The 18,316-nt window shown below is 38.9% G+C and overlaps 1 protein-coding gene across 3 annotated transcripts in view; it reads right to left on the minus strand.

The window, feature by feature from the left end:
- The window catches only part of PIK3CB (phosphatidylinositol-4,5-bisphosphate 3-kinase catalytic subunit beta), a 195,865-nt gene that overhangs the window by 148,771 nt on the left and 28,778 nt on the right, over positions 1 to 18,316 (minus strand). The window lies entirely within an intron of this gene.

The raw sequence follows: 18,316 nt of genomic DNA on the forward strand, positions 1-18,316 counted from the left end.
TTTTCATTGCTCTATATGGTATTTCACTATATAAATATGCCACAGTGTATTTATCTACTCTGTTGACAAACATTTGTATGGTTTAGTTTTTTGCTTTTATCAACATTACTATACAGGTCTCCAGGTACACTTACAGAAGAATTTCTTTAGGGTTAGGCTTTAAACCTAGAAGCGGAAAATTGGTGAGTCATACATAGGACATCCAAATTCCCAAGTTTACCAAAAATGCCAACATGTCTTCAACTGAATCACCTTACCAATTCTCCAGCAGTATATGAATCGCTAACACATCTTCTCCAATACCTGGTAGAGTCAGATTTCTTAATTTGTAGCAATACAGAATACATAAAATGGTATCACACTGTAATCTGTTTGTACTTGATTAGGTTGAAGATCTAATACGGTTGAAGGCCTTTTCACAAGTTTATTAATGATCTATGTTCCTTTCTGCATGCCTTTGTTCAGAGTTTTTAGACAATTTTATTGGATTGTCTTTTTCTTATGAAATAATATGCTTTGTATATTCAGGACCAGGACTGGCTACATAATTTGCAGTGCCCAGTACAAAATAAAAAAGCAGGGCCACTTATTCAAAAATTAATTTCAAGACAGTAATAGCTTAGCATTAAAATAAGTGTGGGGCCCTGTGTGACTGCACAGGTTGTACATCCATAAAGGTGGCCCTGTTCAGGACACTAATTCTCTATTACATATGTTACAATTTTCCTCCCAAGTCTGTGGTTTATCTTTTCATCTTCCTTATGGTGTTTTTAGAGGGACATTAATTTTAATGTAGTGAAAAATATCAATCATTTTTTGAGTCACTTTTCTGGCTCACTGAGAAAATCCTATAGACTTCATAAAACTTTATGGCTTTGCCTTTTCATCTGAGCTCTAATTCATGAGTGCTTTCCAAGGATCAGTGAGCTCACAGCTCTCTCCTCTCAGCCATTATGTCCCATTCTTCACAAACAACATTTCAGGACTTTATGACCTTTGTGACAGTAGCGTCCTAATCATTATCATTGAATTCATTTCTGGGCAAGCCCACTCAGATTGGATTGGAGGGACTTCCCTGGTGGTCCAGTGGTTAAGAATCCGCCTTTCCAATGCAGGGGACGCAGGTTCGATCCCTGGTCAGGGAACTAAGATCCCACATGGCGCAGGGCAACTAAGCCGACACGCCGCAACTACTGAGCCTGCATGCTCTGGTGCCCGTTCACCAAAACAAAGAGCCCACACACCGCAGGGAACATCCCACGTGCCGCAACTAAGACCAACGCAGCCAAACAAATTAATTAATTAATTAATTTTTAAAAACCAAATTGCACTGGAACTTGGGCCACATGCCAAGTCTGGAATTGTCTATATTTGTCAGTAATACTCCAAATCAGAAATTTTAATAAAAAATTTCAACCATCTGGTTAGAACATTTTATGTTTAAAAAAAAGGGAGAAAAGGCTGGAAAATCTTCAAGTTTCATTAAATTAGCAGGAATCAAAGGAGAGCATGATTGCTGTTATTAAAGTTGAAAATCTTTTTCATTTGGAACCTTCAAAATAAAATTTGGCTAGGAAGCAAATAATTTTATTCTAGTCTTGTCTTCTTTTGAAATAAGGTCAATAATATGCTTTTTAAAGTGAAAGGAAAGTTATAAAACAAATTTTAGAATGATATCAAAATGTATCAAACTGTTTACTTTCCCAAAAGTAAAGGAATTAGTCAACTCAAAAATAACCAAATTTCTGGTGCAGGATGTTGACGGCTGAGGAGGCTGTGGGGGGGGGGGGTGTGGGGGGTGGGGGGGCTGGGATAAATGGGAACTCTACGTGCTTCCTGTTCCATTTTACTGTAAAACTAAAACTGCTCTAAAAAAATAATGTCTATTTAAAAGGGAAAAGAGAAAAGGAAAGCAAAAAATAATAACCAATTTGACACAATATAGGTTAATAATGAATGTAAGTATACTGCTTAGTCTTCTTGGACAGTAAACAAAATTACCCTGATTTCTTCAAACACAGAATTCAATAAACTTTATTCTTAAGTTCCTAATAATCCTTTAGGTAAAAACAATGTTATTAACAACCTTACCATGAAGATCCACTCACAACTTCACTGTGAAAAGAAATCAAGCAGCATTTATTAGAAGAAGAAAGTTCTGGACAAATATTCATTAAACTTTAAAGGGGTGGGGGGAGAGTTTCAAAAGCTCATCCAAGCACTGAGAACAGCACATGATGAAACCAAAACCCCTACACAGGTTCTATCTCTGGTGCCTGTTCAAGCAAAAGTACTCTTCTAGGGCTTCCCTAGTGGTGCAGTGGTTAAGAATCCACCTGCCAATGCAGGGGACACAGGTTCGAGCCCTGGTCCAGGAAGATCCCACGTGCCGCGGAGCAGCTAAGCCCGTGCACCAGAACTACTGAGCCTGTGCTCTAGAGCCCGTGAGCCACAACTACTGAGCCCATGTGCTACAACTACCGAAACCCGCACGCCTAGAGCCTGTGCTCCACAACAAGAGAAGCCACCGCAATGAGAAGCCCGCGCACCTCAAGGAAGAGTAGCCCCTGCTCGCCACAACTAGAGAAAGCCCGCACACAGCAATGAAGACCCAACACAGCCAAAAATAAAAATTTTTTTTTAAATTTTAAAAAAGAAACCGACTCATAGATATAGAGAACAAACTAGTGGCTACCAGTGGGGGGATGAGGGGTGTGACTGAAGTAGGGGATTAAGAGGTACAAACTACTACATATAAAGTAAATAAGCTACAAATATATATTGTATAGCACGGGGAATATAGCCAATATTTTACAATAACTATAAATGGAGTATAATTCATAAAAATTTTGAATCACTATGTTGTACCTACACCTGAAACTACTATAAATATTCTAAATCAACTATATCTCAATAAAATAAAATAAACAAACCAGTAACAATGTTGCTATTTTAAAAATAATAATATTATTAAAAAATAAATTCCAAGACTCACTTCGTAGTAGAGGTGCTCATCTCTCTCCTTTTCCTACTGAACCCACAGTACTCTTCACATACTACCACAAAGTCCTAGCCCTACATCAAAGAAATGCAATTTCTATTCCAACATTTATGTTTATAAAATGCAATTAGAACACTCAAAAATATTCTTTGAGGGAATTCCCTGGTTGTCCAGTGGTTATGACTCCACACTTCCAATGCAGGGGGCACAGGTTTGATCCCTGGTAGGGGAACTAAGATCCCACAGGCCATGCATGGCATGGCCAAAATAAATAAATAAATAATTTTTTAGAAAAATTCTTTGACGACTTCCCTGGCCGTCAAGTGGTTAAGACTGCAATTCCACTGCAGGGGGCGCCGGTTCAATCCCTGGTTGGGGAATTAAGATCCCACACACGGCACAGCCAAAAAGAAAAAAGAAAAAAATCTTGATACCCATGAAATCAAATATTTCTCCATTACCCAAGAAATAACCAGATTAAAACTACTAGTGGGGCTTCCCTGGTGGCGCAGTGGTTAAGAATCCGCCTGCCAATGCACGGAACACGGGCTCAAGCCCTGGTCCGGGAAGATCCCACATGCCGCGGAACAACTAAGCCCATGCGCCACAACTACTGAGCCTGCACTCTAGAGCCTGTGAGCCACAACTACTGAAGCCCACACACGTAGAGCCCATGCTCCGCAACAAGAGAAGCCACCGCAATGAGAAGCCCACACACTGCAACGAAGAGTAGCCCCCACTCGCCGCAACTAGAGAAAGCCCACGCACAGCAACAAAGACCCAACGCAGCCAAAAATAAATAAAAATAAAATAAATAAATTTATTTAAAAAAAAAAAAAAGACTGCTAGTGTATCAGTCTGTTAGTCTGTTTTTCTTTCTTTTTGTTTAACAAATGGAGATTATATATTCTGGCTTTTTTAAAAATACAGTTTCTCAAAAGACCAATATAGCCAGTAAACATAGGGGGGAATAAAAGCAATCTCACTGGTACTCCGGAAAATAAAAATTAAAAGCACAATAAGATACCACTGTGTACCCACCAGGATAGGTAAAAATTAAAGAAACTAATAATACCCAGGCTTGTTGAAAATGGAGAGCAATGGAAATTTACATTCTTTATGACATAGGAATTCCACCCTAGATATAAATCCAAAAGAAATGTGTACACGTTTCACCAAAAGATATTTACTAGAATGTTCACAGCAGCATTACTCAGACTAGCCAAAAAGTATAAACCCAAAACAGAATGGATAAATTATGATACGTTAGCACAATATAATACTATATTGCAATGAAAATGAATTTAGTACCTTAGAGCTTTATAAACACAGTCTGATACATAAAAATATGCAAGCTGTTAAGCAAAAAAAAAAAAAAGAAGCACAGGATAGTTGCTATGATGTGTCTTTGGCAAAGGGATAAAGATGTAAAGAAATAAAAATCTATATTCATATTTGCTTCTAAGTATAAGAGGCACTGGAAGATTACACAGATACTAGTAACATTAGTTTCCTGGGCAGAGTGAAATGTTAGGGAATTGGGGTAGACATGAACTGGGTAGCTGGGAAAAGGGTGGGAAACTGTTTACTTTTTTTATACTTTTTAATCTTTGAACCACAGTAATCTATTACATATTACAAATATAAATAATCCAGAAAAAGGATTCAAAAACCACTTTTTAAAATCTATTTAGATATGAGCATCTGAATTAAAAAAGATATTTCAGCAATAAAAATAATTTGCAAACGCCTCAAAAAAATAAAAACCAGAAGTGTGCCTCAAACATACACAAATAATGGCAACCACTCTTTTACACACCGTAAGAATGAGAATATACCTTTGTTCATCTTACTAAGCTACACGGAGCAACTCACAACTACACATAACATGGATAAATCTCATGAACACATTGGGGTTTTTTGCTTTTTTTGCGGGGTGGGTGGGGAGGGTTGACTCAAACAACAAACATCAGTTCTGGAGCTTGGAAGTCTGAGATCAGGGTGCCAGCATGGTCAGGTTCTTTGTGAGGGACTTCTCTCTGGTTTACAGACCACCATCTTCTCATTGTATCCTCACATGGTGGAGAACAGAGAGAGATACCTGCTTGATTCCATGTATATAACATTCAAAAAATGGGCATAACTAATTCTAGGGTGTTAGCTGTCAGAATAGTGACTACCCTTGGGAAAGAAGCAAGCAGAAGTGAGTGGGGTGGGAGGTGGTACACTTAAGGAGAGTTTCTGGTCTCCTGGCAGTGTTCTACTTCTTGGTGATGGTTACATGGATCTGTTTACTTTGTGATAAATCATGATACTATATATTGATGATTTTTTGCCATTTACTGCATGTGTTATACTTCACTGAAAAAAGTTAAAAGAAAAAAAACACAGTGAACCACTATATTGCATCTGTTAGACTGACAAAAAGATCTGACAGTATCAACTGTTTGAGATTATGTGGAATAACCAAAACATTTTACCTTCCTGGTGACAGTATAAATTAGTATGACCTCTAAGGAAACCAATCTGGCATTATCTAACATATTTCATTATTTTTAAGATGAAGTGTTTTCCACATTTTAACACCTTTGATATAGAAATGCATCTTACAGTCACCATCAGGTAGCAGGAATGCCTCATGTGAACTTGATTCTTTTTCCTGATGTCCTAATAAGACAACTACAACCTTTAATATTTTAGTACACAAACCATGTAAGGACCATTTGAAAAAAGAATATATATCCTGGCTGTAGTCTGAAATCTTTGTTGACATCTTTTGGTAAAAATCACCAAAAAACATCCAGAATGAGTGTCAGAGGCTTATAAAAATCCACCTCACTACACCCTTAAGATTTATACACTCTGCTGTACATATGTTACACTTGAATTAGAAAAAAAAAGTATAAATAAGGATAACAATTTCTGCTTCAAAAACCCCATGAAATAGTTAAGTTCACAGAACATGGTGGGGGGGGGGGGGGAGTCTTAAAAATATGGACAGACTCCCGACCTCACTCATTAGAAAAATGCAAATTAAAACTACACAATTTTCAACCTGTTTGCCATGGTACATTGTTGGCAAGGCTGTGAAGAAATACACATCATCCGGCATAACAACAACATAATGGTAAGTATGTGAATTATGTAACCTTATTGTGGTAAATATTTTGCAGTATATACCTGTATCAAATCATTACATTGTACACCTTAAATTTACACGATGTTATATGTCAATTAAGTCTCAATAAAGCTGGGGAAGGGGGGAGAGAAACCCACATTATCCCTTTTCATTGGTGGGAGAGTCAGGGTCCAAACATAAAGGCAATTTAGCAATATCTATCAAAATTACAAAGATATATGGCCTTTTATTAGTAATACCACATCTGAATTTATTCCATAATTATATACTTGCATATGGGCAAAATGCCGTATGTACAAGGTAGTTCACTGCAATACTGTTACAATAATAAAAAATCAGAAACAAGCCAAACGTCTACCAACAGGGAATTGGTTAAATAAATTATCCAAAGGGAAATCATACAAGTTAAAAAACAAAACAAAATGATATACTCTATGGAAAGATCTTTGGTAAAGATCTCCACTGTTAAGTAAAAAACACAATGTACAAAGGGGAGGGTAAGAAGACCAATCTGCAGAACAACAGGTATAATACGCTACCTTCGGAGTTGGTGAGTTTTTTGGATAGAAAAAAGTGCCTGTACTTTTATTGCCTTTATTTATGTAAAGAAACTCTAGAAGAATACATAAGAGGCTAATAAATAGTTTCCGGGACAGAGTGGAGTGTTGGAGGAATGCAGTCAATAGGAACAGGGTGGCTGAGGGCTAGAGGTGGGAGAGTTTCTACTGTTCAACTTTCTTATATTGAAAAGGTTTTTCATCCCATGGGAATCTATTACTATTATACATAGATTAGTAAATTAATAAACCAAAATAGGGTCCAAATACTATCAACATACACACACGATGACAAAAACTATTCTTTTACTGTCTCTGTAACTGAGGCAACAACATTATCCATCTCACTGAAGTCTGTAGTGTGAACACATCTACCTGGCCTAAGTCATCAGCCCAAGAACTCTAATACTAGTTTCCTTGAGAAAGCATGTTTCCTCCAAAATTCCATTTTGCTTCTCTCAGAGTCAGGGTCAACCTCCTCTCCCCTAGTTATATAAAGCCTCATGTCTCTTCTGAACAAAAGCCTCACCTAAGGATTCTCGCACTCTCACTTGTAAGTCCAGGGGTTAGTCTTTTGTACTCACCAGTAATTCACCCTAACAACTAAATCATGGTCTAATAAATAAGGGAATGTACAAAAGGGAGGCATCTAGTGTTTGCCGCCAATAGTATCTCCTCCTTAAACCAAAACAATGAGATATTTCCTATCCTGAATTGTCCTCCATACTGAATTATATCATCCATCTCTCATTTACCTAAAATGCAAGACACTATTTGACTAAATTCTGGTAACAACAAGATTAAGTATGAGAGAGTCTGGGGTGCAAGCGTCTGTGCAGATGCTGCTGTCTGTCCATCAGGCCAGCTCCTATGCACCTATACCAGTTCAGGTGGCATTTTCTCTAGAGCCCTTTCTGATCCCCCAAGGCTTACTCCCATGGGATCCTGCTGTGACTTGTACGTAACTCATTTATTACAGTGCATTACAAATATTAGTTTGCTTATCTCCCCTACAGGACTGTGGATCCCTCAGAGCAAGTAGAGAGTCATTCATATTTACAATCCAAGTACCTGCAAAATGCCTTTGATTAGGGCAGGTAATCAAAAATGTTCACTGAATGAATTAAAGAAACTACACGTGTAGCTAAAATCCCACTTAATGTTCTGCTTAACCCCAAAGGCATTTTACTTCATTCAGTCCCTGTTTTGAAGAAAACAGCAACTCCAATAACACTTTTCCTTACTGAAATATATCAGTATCTTAGATGTAAAGCTTTCATACATATAAAATCACTGAAAATATTAAGAAAACATCTCAGTCACTTTAGAAGTGTTACATAAAACTATGTAAAAAGTTAAGTATGTCTACTAAAAGTTAATAAAGGGACTTCCCCGGCAGTCCAGTGGTTAAGAATCCATGCTTCCATTGCAGGGAGCACAGGTTTGATCCCTGGTCGGGGAACTAGGATCCTACATGCCACATGGCATGACCCCCCCCCCCAAAAAAATGGTAATAAAGTAGAAAAACAGCTGATGTTGGAGTGCTAAATTTTTATGAACTTTTGTTCATTTTTTGTTTTAAAGAAATTACGAGATATAATGATAACAAGAAATAAGTATATATAACATTTTCTAAGAAGGTAGATAGCGTTATAGGGACCAAGTATTTCTCCCAGAGTCTCAAACACTAACTGATACAGACATTCCAATATGGGCTGTCCCATGTGGCTTGAGGAAAAGGAAGCAGAAAACAGAATAATCAAGTATTCAAATACACCTAAGAATTGTGCGACAGACAGGTGTTTACAATTCAAAACGGGTTTTCAAATTTTATCAAATACTGGCAAAAGCTGGGAAACAAGGAGAAAAGCAAACTTTAAGGATGCCTTTTAAATACATCCTAGTTAATCTAGTCAACATAAAAGATAGTTATTCTTTTGTACTCTGCTTTTTTTCTTTAACAATCCTGGAAATTACTTTGTATCAGTTCATAGAGATCTTCCTGATTCTTTTTTTACATCTGGACTGTACTTCACTGTGTAGATATACCACTGTTTATGGGTATTTAGATTGTTTCCAATATTTTAACAGTGTAAACTATTGATATCCTCCTGTTCTGCTCCCCCTCAAACAACATCTCAGACAAAAAAAAAAAAAAACTGGCTCTACCAGCCAAAACATACTAAACTCAACCAACACTCCCACTGTCCCTGACATAGCCTCAGTCTAAGCCAGGGGTCCCCAACCCCCAGGCCATGGACCGGTACCAGTCCATACTGTTAGGAACCGGGCTACACAGTGGCAGGCAGGCAAGCAAGCAAAGCTTCATCTGTATTTAGAGCTGCTCCCCATCGCTCACATTACCGCATGAGCTCTGCCTCCTGTCAGATTAGCAGCAGCATTAGATTCTCATAGGAGAGCAAACCCTACTGTGAACTGTGCATGCAAGGGATCTAGGTTGCGTGCTCCTTATGAGAATCTAATGCCTGATGATCTGAGGTGGAGCTGAGGCAGTGATGCTAGTGCTGGGGAGCGGCTGCAAATACAGATTATCATTAGAGAGAGGTTTGACTGCACAGAGCCCATAATAAATCAATTGCTTGCAGATTCATAACAAAACCCTATCAGTGAGTGGCAAGTGAAAGCAAGCTCAAGGCCCCACTGATTCTGCATTATGGTGAGTTGTATAATTATTTCATTATATATTACAATGTAAAAATAATAGAAATAAAGTGCACAATAGATGTAATGCGCTTGAATCATCCTGAAACCACCCCCTTCCCCAACCCTCCGTGGAAAAATTGTCTTCCACGTAACCAGTCCCTGGTGCCAAAAAGGTTGGGGACCGTTGGTCTAAGCCACTATCAGCATTTCTGGGCTGTTCTGCTTCAACAACCTCCTAATCAGTCTCTCTGCCTCCACTCTAGCTGCTCTACAGTTTGTCTGTGTCAGAGTAACTACAATGTACCTCACAAAGCAGAAATCAGATTACTCCAATTGTTTGCTTAAAACCTTCCAAAACTTCCCATTGTAACCCTACCTGAGTTGCAACTACGCACTACAAAGACCTTTTATGATGTGGTACTTGTCTACCTCTGACCTCATCTTCCATTCTTCCTCATTGACTTCTTTCCAGTCATAATGATTTGCTTTTTGTTCCTCTCACGCTTACTTTGTTCCTAACTTAGTGCTTTTGTACTTGCTATTCTTTCAGTTTAGAATGTTCTGCCCCAGGTTATCTGCCACCTTCTAACACCCATGTCTCAATTCAAAAGTTACCTCTTCTAAGAAATTTCCTGTGTACCACAACAATTAAGATTGTAACCTGGTTCATTCCCTACCACTTTACTACCTTCATAATACTTAATAGTACTTGCAATTCTCATTTATTATTTACATGTTTTTTTCTTCCACAGGAAAATACGAAAAGTCTTGAGGATAGCTTGTAATCCATATAACTTTAACACTCTATCATTTTTTAAACTTTTCTATTAAGTCTGAAATTGTTTCAAATATTTCTCCATGGAATTGCCTATTCTGGACATTTTATATAAATGGAATCATACAATACACAGTCTTCTGTGACTGGCTTCTTTGACTTAGCATAATGTTTTCAAGGAACATCCATACTGCAGCATGTATAAGAATTGCATTCCTTTTTAAGACTGAATACTATTCCATTGTATGGATAAAATGCATTTTGCTTATCCATTCATTAGCTGTGGACATTTGGGTTGTTTCCACTTTTTGGCTATTATGAATAAGACTGCTCTGAACACTCATGTACAAGTTTTTGTATGAACATGTGTTTCAATTCTCTTGGCTATAAACCTAGCAGTGGAATTGCCGTGTCATATGGTAATTCTGTTTAACTTTTTCAGGAACTGACAAAGTGCTTTCCCAAAACAGATGCACTACTTTACAATCCAACCAGCAATGTATGAGGATTCCAAATCCACATGCAACATTTGTTATTGTCTACCTTTTGATTATAGCCATACTTGTAATGTGAAGCGCATCTCATTATGGTTTCAATTAACATTTCCCTAATGACTGATAATGCTGAGCAATTGTTCATGTGCTTATTAGCCATTTTTATATCTTCCTTGGAAAAACATTTATTCAAACCAGTTTATTTGCCCATTTTTAAGTTGGATTATTTAAATTTTTATTATTGAGTTGTAAATGTTCTTTATATTATTATATATATTCCTTATCAGATATATGCTTTTCTAATATTTTCTCATTGGTCCTCTATTTGAACATTAGGCTCTGAGTTTTCTTATTAACTTAATCTCTAGGTTCAGAAGAAAGTGTCAGTATTAACTTACAACCATAACTGACATATTAAAAACAGTTTACAAGAATTTGGTATCACTGGCAAATGGTTACCTGAAACCCACATTTTATAGGAAATACAATAATTTCTTTAAGGACTTGAAGTCACTGATTATTCATCTGTTGTCAATGTTGAATAGTATTGTAAGCAAAGAACAGCCTTGATATACAAAATGCTGACAGCCAATTTAGCAAATAAAATCAAAAACACAATCTTCTAACCTCCTTATATTTAAAAATACATATATAGTAAAATAGCTTCCAATAGCACTTCATATGTAAGGTTAGAAATTAACATATTTTAGAAACTATTATTTCTGATTATGGGAGAGGAAACAAACTTCTCAGTCTGTCATACAAGGCCTTTTGTGATCCACCTCTTCCTACCTATCTTCTGAAACTCCCTCCCTCTTTACATTACAGCTGGCAGTTTTTTAAACACCTGTGACTAAGCCCAGGTATCACATCCCACAGGAATATTTCCTTGCCCACCTCTCTCCTGAGGACCAGTTTAGAAATTTCTATTCCAGTGGTTCTTAAACTTTTTGGTTTCAGCTTCCCTTCACACTCTTAAAAATTACTGAGGACTCAAAAGCTCTTGTCTATGTAGGTTATATCTATCAATATTTACTGAATTTGAAATTAAAACCAAGGATTTTAAATTTTTATTCATGTAAAAAATAGTAAACCTATTAAATGTTTACTTAAAAACATTTTATTTTTAAACATATTTTAGTTTTAAAAACCATATTTTTCAAAGAAAACCTTTAGTGAGAAGAGTAATACAATTTTACACTTCTGCAAATCTCCTTAACGTCTGCCTTAATAGAAGACAGCTAGATTCTCATCTCTGCTTTGCACCCAATCTACTGAGATACCACAATTTATATTGCCTCTGGCAAACTCCATCGTATATTCATAAACAAATAAGGGCAAAAGAAAAGCAAATAATGTCTTAAGTTATGAAAATAGTTTTGACCTTGCAGATCTCTGAGAAAGAGCTCGGGGACCTCCAGAGGTCCCCAGACTGTACTTTGAGAACCACTGCTCCATTCTATGCCTCCCACAATACCCTGAAGAGGCTCTATCATTTGCACGTAACACACAGTATTAGAATTATCTGTTCATTTGTCTGCCTCTCTTAAAGTTCCTTCAAGCCATGAGCTTTCTTCAACTTTGCATCCCCAGTGCCTCATACAGCATAGAGCATATATCTTCTCAATAAACATTCCATGAATAAATGGTAAATATAGGAAAATATTCACACACTCTGATAAAGGTATATGTGAATAAAGCAGATTTTCCATGGCCAACTCTTCAGCTAACAGAAATGTATAAAAGAAAAATCTTATGATAAATTGACAGCAATGCTAAAAGTAGAATAAAGGATACATTCAGACCTAGCATAATCATACCAGATTAGAACTTTACAAAGTTCAGCCCTGAGGGAAAAAAGAACACCCTAAAATGCATCTTAGACTATAAACAAACACCCACTGCTCCAGCATTCTGACTAAATAAAAGTATCACCTCTGCAACAAGACAATTAAACCACTGTTTTAAAAAAAAATGGGGGAGGGGGGGTTGTGTCAAGGGAGGGAGAGTGCCAGTGATGGATGACTAAGGATCAAACAGGTATTCTCAGCTTATGAATTTCTTAAAATTTTGTCAACCCAATTAGAATATGAAAAACATATTTCCTGTCTTTATTTGCATTGTTTGATTTCAAACAATGCCTCCTTACATTTCTACGAATGAACATCACCCTCCCGATCCAATTAAACAACAACATCATAACATCCCTGAAGATAGGACACATATTTGCCTCTCTCACTTATACCTAGCCCAATACCTCAATGCTCAACCAATATCTCTAGGTTTGTTCATTAACTGGGTATCTGAAGAAGTACTTGTGCCAGGGAAAAAGAAATCCTTTTACAGTAAGGCCTGGGATGGGGTTAGGGTGGGATGTCACACTAACCAAGTCGATGTAGAAAAGCTCTTGGAACAATTCTCAAGCATGAAGGGTAAATTCAATGCAGAGCTAAAGGAGCCTGTGGCCCTAGGGAAGCCACTGCCTGCACACCCTAGAGGTGGTGGCCTCCTTCTCTAGGTCTCCATTCTCAACTGTAAAATAAAGCTCTAAAATGCAGAGGCTCTCTGCCATAATTTTCAGGAAGTCTCTACCTTGCGTGCCTAGGAAAGCCCCAACCTCTTGGAAGAACAAATCTGACATTCCAAAGGTCTGAATTTTGACCAGAGTCAGCTCACTAGTATTCCACATCGTATTAGCAAAGGATTCAATTACTGTTAAATCACTTACAACACAGGTTAATACTGTTACATTTTCTAGACAAATTACTTGACCTCTTAAAGAGAAAAACCCATGTGAATATTTTAGAAAATAGTCATTAAAATAATTTCCCAGTTCCTATTATGTTTTATAAAAGCAGATCACTTAAACTTTTAGTAGTTAAAATCACGACATATTTTTCACTGGCACCACAACCTGTAAATATGGTACCACACAAAGACATTCACTTTGGCATACTCTTAGAACAAGATTCACAGAACAATAATAATGGCATAGTTTAGAAAACAGACTTTTCCGGGAGTTCCCTGGTGATCCAGTGGTTAGGACTCAGCGCTTTCACTGCCATGGCCTGGGTTCAATCGCTGGCTGGGGAACTAAGATCCCGCAAGCCACGTGGCATGGCCAAAAAAAAAAAAAAAAAAAAAGAAAGAAAAAAAAACAGGCTTTTTTTGTGAAGGGGAGAGAAACTATTATCCATTATGTTCACTACAATTTCACTATATTCTCATTTTTATTTATTTTTTATGTGACCTATTCAAAAAGCCTCAGGGACTTCCCTGGCGGTTCAGTGGTTAAGACTCCGAGCTCCCAATGCAGGGGGCATGGGTTCAATCCCTGGTCGGGGAACTAAGATCCCGCTTGCCACCTGACGCGCCCTCCCCCCGCAAAAAGAAAAGCCTCATATGGCCTTTTTTTTTTTTTTAATTTTTTTTAAGTATTTGTTTATTTATTTATTTATGGCTGTGTTGGGTCTTCGTTTCTGTGCGAGGGCTTTCTCTAGTTGCGGCAAGCGGGGGCCACTCTTCATCGCAGTGCGTGGGCCTCTCACTATCGTGGCCTCCCTTGTTGCGGAGCACAGGCTCCAGGCGCGCAGGCTCAGTAATTGTGGCTCACGGGCCCAGCTGCTCCGCGGCATGTGGGATCTTCCCAGACCAGGGCTCGAACCCGTGTCCCCTGCGTTAGCAGGCAGATTCTCAACCACTGCGCCACCAGGGAAGCCCTCATATGGCCTTTAAATTCAGTGGATACAACAATGATTATTATTCTCATTTGATATTCTCACCAACTGTTAAGAACATCTCTATAAAATTAGCTAAAATCTGGTCATTAAATGCATGACACACAATTCCTTAAGAATTCTTAATTTCTGCAATTTCTTTCCCAGCATACTTTGAGCACCAGCCTTTAGAAAACTCAGTAAGGGGACTTCCCTGGTAGTCCAGTGGTAAAGAATACGTCTTACAATGCAAGTGATGCGGGTTCGATCCCTGGTCACGGAACTAAGATCCCACATGCCTTGGGGCAACTAAGCCCTCGTGCCACACTACTGAGCTCACGCACCTCAAATAGAGAGCCTGTGTGCCGCAAACTACAGAGCCCACATTCTCTGGAGGTCGCGCGCCACAACTAGAGAGAAGCCCACCCACCACAACGAAAGATCCTGAGTGCCGCAACTAAGACCCAACGCAGTCAAAAAAATTAATTTAATAATTTTTTTTAAAAAAAGCTTGGCGGTTTGACTCCAGAGCCAGTTCTTTTTTTTTTAATAAATTTATTTATTTATTTATTTTTGGCTGCCTTGGGTCTTTGTGGCTGTGTGCGGGCTTTCTCTAGTTGTGGCGAGCGGGGGCTACTCTTCGTTGTGGTGCGTGGGCTTATTGCGGTGGCTTCTCTTGTTGCGGAGCACAGGTTCTAGGCGTGCGGGCTTCAGTAGTTGTGGCTCACGGGCTCTAGAGAGCAGGCTCAGTAGTTGTGGCGCACAGGCCCAGCCACTCTGCGGCATGTGGGATCTTCCCCGACCAGGGCTCGAACCCGTGTCCCCTGCACCAGCAGGCGGACTCTCAACCACTGTGCCACCACGGAAGCCCACAGAGCCAGTTCTTTAAAAAAAAAAAAAGAGGGCTTCCCTGGTGGCTCAGTGGTTGAGAGTCTGCCTGCCAATGCAGGGGACACGGGTTCGAGCCCTGGCCTGGGAAGATCCCACGTGCCGCGGAGCGGCTGGGCCCATGAGCCACAATTGCTGAGCCTGCGTGTCTGGAGCCTGTGCTCCGCAACAAGGGAGGCCGCGATAGTGAGAAGCCCGCGCACCGCGATGAAGAGTGGTCCCCGCTTGCCGCAACTAGAGGAAGCCCTCGCACAGAAACAGAGACCCAACACAGCCATAAATAAATAAAATTAATAAATAAAATTAAAAAGAAAACTCAGAAAGTATTAAAATCAGCATTAGGAAGTCCACTTCCCATTTCAAAAGGATTCTTCCCCTTACAAAAAGAATCAGGATTTCCTTAATTCGATCAGCAGGGCAACAGTTTCTACATAGACTAAGAGATAGATATGTTAACACACAATTACAAGCACATCAGTGGTTTGTTTATAAAATCTTCAGTGATTTTCAGACTTGAAAAGAAACATTCAGAGGACTATCACTGTTTCATTCATTCAGCCACATGATAACTATACATGCTCAGCAGAAAGAGGCACCCCAGGAATGAATGAGTTGACACATTACATTAAGTAGAGGTACATTAAGTGTGGGGCCGGAAGCAATGTGCAGAACAATGTTTAGAGAACGCTATGTTTTTGTTTCTTTAAAAAAAGGAAGGGGAATATATAAATACAAATATATTTGCTTATACAGCACTTAGGAAAAATGCATTTGTAATCACTGGTTGCTTTCAGGAATGCAAATTGGGTAGCTGGGAGACAGGCAGAAAGGAGACTTCACTGTATGCTCTTTGTTTCCTTTTGAATTTTGAATCGTAGGAGTGTACTACTTGTTCAAAAACAATAAATTTTTTTTAAAAAACCACAAAATCCAGCATCTTGAGACATCTAATTCCTATACTTGAGGCATCTGATTCCTGCCAAGTACAGGAAAGGGAATTTTCAATCCCCTCTACCAATCGGATCTTTCACCTCTGAATGCAAAAACACACACCTCACATGTCTCCTTTCTTTCCTTCCATCCTTTTTCTCCTTTCCTCATCAGCCAAGATTATCTCCATCTGTCTTTCCCCCCAGCTCCCTTACTGCCTACAATCTACATTTTGTCCCACCCCTCAATTAAGAAAGTTTTATCGCCACGTCCTTCAAGACCAAATTCAAGTCTGGCTTCCAGGATGCCTTCCCTTACTAGTCTAGCTCACATTGACCTTGGTCCCCTCAGAATTTTAGGGTTTTTTAAAACACAATTAAACATTACCCTATATGTTGTCTCTCTCTTTTTTTTTTTTTAATAAATTTATTTATTTATTTTTGGCTGAGTTGGGTCTTCACTGCTGCGTGCGGGCTTTCTCTACTTGCAGCAAGCAGGGGCTACTCTTCATTGCAGTGCGTGGGCTTCTCATTGCAGTGGCTTCTCTTGTGGAGCACGGGCTCTAGGCACGCAGGCTTCGGTAGTTGTGGTGCGTGGGCTCAGTAGTTGTGGCTCACGGGCTCCAGAGCGCAGGCTCAGTAGTTGTGGCCACGGGCTTAGTTGCTCCGCGGCATGTGGGCTCTTCCTGGACCAGGGATCGAACCCGTGTCCCATGCATTGGCAGGAGGATTCCTAACCACTGCGCCACCAGGGAAGGCCCTATATGTTGTCTCTTAATGTTGATTTTTACTGTATATGTCTTGTACCCTCAATCAGAGTAACGGCTGGGAAAAGATAGATTTATTTTCTCCATATGACATATCGTATTTCAATTCTGAAATTATTGGAACTTTTTATTCACCTCTAAAGTTCTAAAATTTCATTTCACCATTTCTAACCATGAAACTTAAGACTGACATCTATATCCCATCCAAAAAATTAAAGGGAGAAAGAAAAAGCCAAAATATATTACTTATTCAACTAGTAAAAATCTCTCACTTAAAAGAAGCTCAGGGACTTCCCTGGTGGCGCAGTGGGTAAGACTCTGTGCTCCCAATGCAGGAGACCCAGGTTCGATCCCTGGTCAGGGAACTAGATCCCACATGCATGCCGCAACTAAGAGTTCACGTGCTACAACTAAGGAGCCCGCCTGCCACCACTAAGACCCGGTGCAACCAAATAAATAAGTAAATAAAAATACTTAAAAAAAAAAAAAAAAAAAAGAAGCTCAAAAAGCTATTTCTGATGTAAAATGCAAAACTATGAAACTTCCAGGAGAAAATCTACGTGACCTTGGGTTTCACTATGAGTTTTCCAGCCAACATCAAAAGCAGGATCCAGGGACTTCCTTGGCGGTACAGTGGTTAGAACTCCATGCTTCCAATGCAGGGGGCACGGGTTCGATCCCGGGTTGGGGAACTAGGATCCCACGTGCTGCATGGCATGGCCAAAATATTTTTAAAAAGGAAAAAAAGAAAAAAAAAGTACGATCCATTGGGGCGAAAATGGTAAGTTGGACTAATTAAAATTAAAAACTTCTGTTCTGTGAAAGACACTGTTAACAAAACCAAAAGCCAGGTTACTTACCATTGCAGTGGGATAGTTAAGCAACAAGAAGCTGGGATGGTTTAGAGTTGGAAACATTAGTAGAGACTCATGTTTAGTTTAACATGGAATGAGATGGTTAAAAATAAAAATATTTATTAAAAATTTTTTTAAATTTTAAATAACTAAAAAATTTTAAAACAAGGGACTTCCCTGGTGGTCAAGTGGTTAAGATTCCACACTTCCACTGCAGGGGGCATGGGTTTGATCCCTGATCCGGGAACTAAGACCCCGCATGCCACGCAGCATGGCCAAAAAATTAAAAATTAAAAAATTAAAAATAAACAAAATAAAAGAAATATCTATAGAAATTATATATTCACAGGTTCAGATATTCACATATTTCCTTGCTCTGTCAGCCAAGAAGGCCTAGGAGCAACGATACCCTAGTAGTAATAAGCACACAATGCTCAGATCTTAGTTTCTAAATACCATCCTCCAATGAAAGGAACCAGGGCCCCTTGGAGAAATGACTGATCCTAGGAGTGAAGAAGGAAATAAACAAGAT

Source organism: Eschrichtius robustus, chromosome 6 (genome assembly GCF_028021215.1).
Source record: "Eschrichtius robustus isolate mEscRob2 chromosome 6, mEscRob2.pri, whole genome shotgun sequence".
Lineage (NCBI taxonomy): Eukaryota > Metazoa > Chordata > Mammalia > Artiodactyla > Eschrichtiidae > Eschrichtius > Eschrichtius robustus.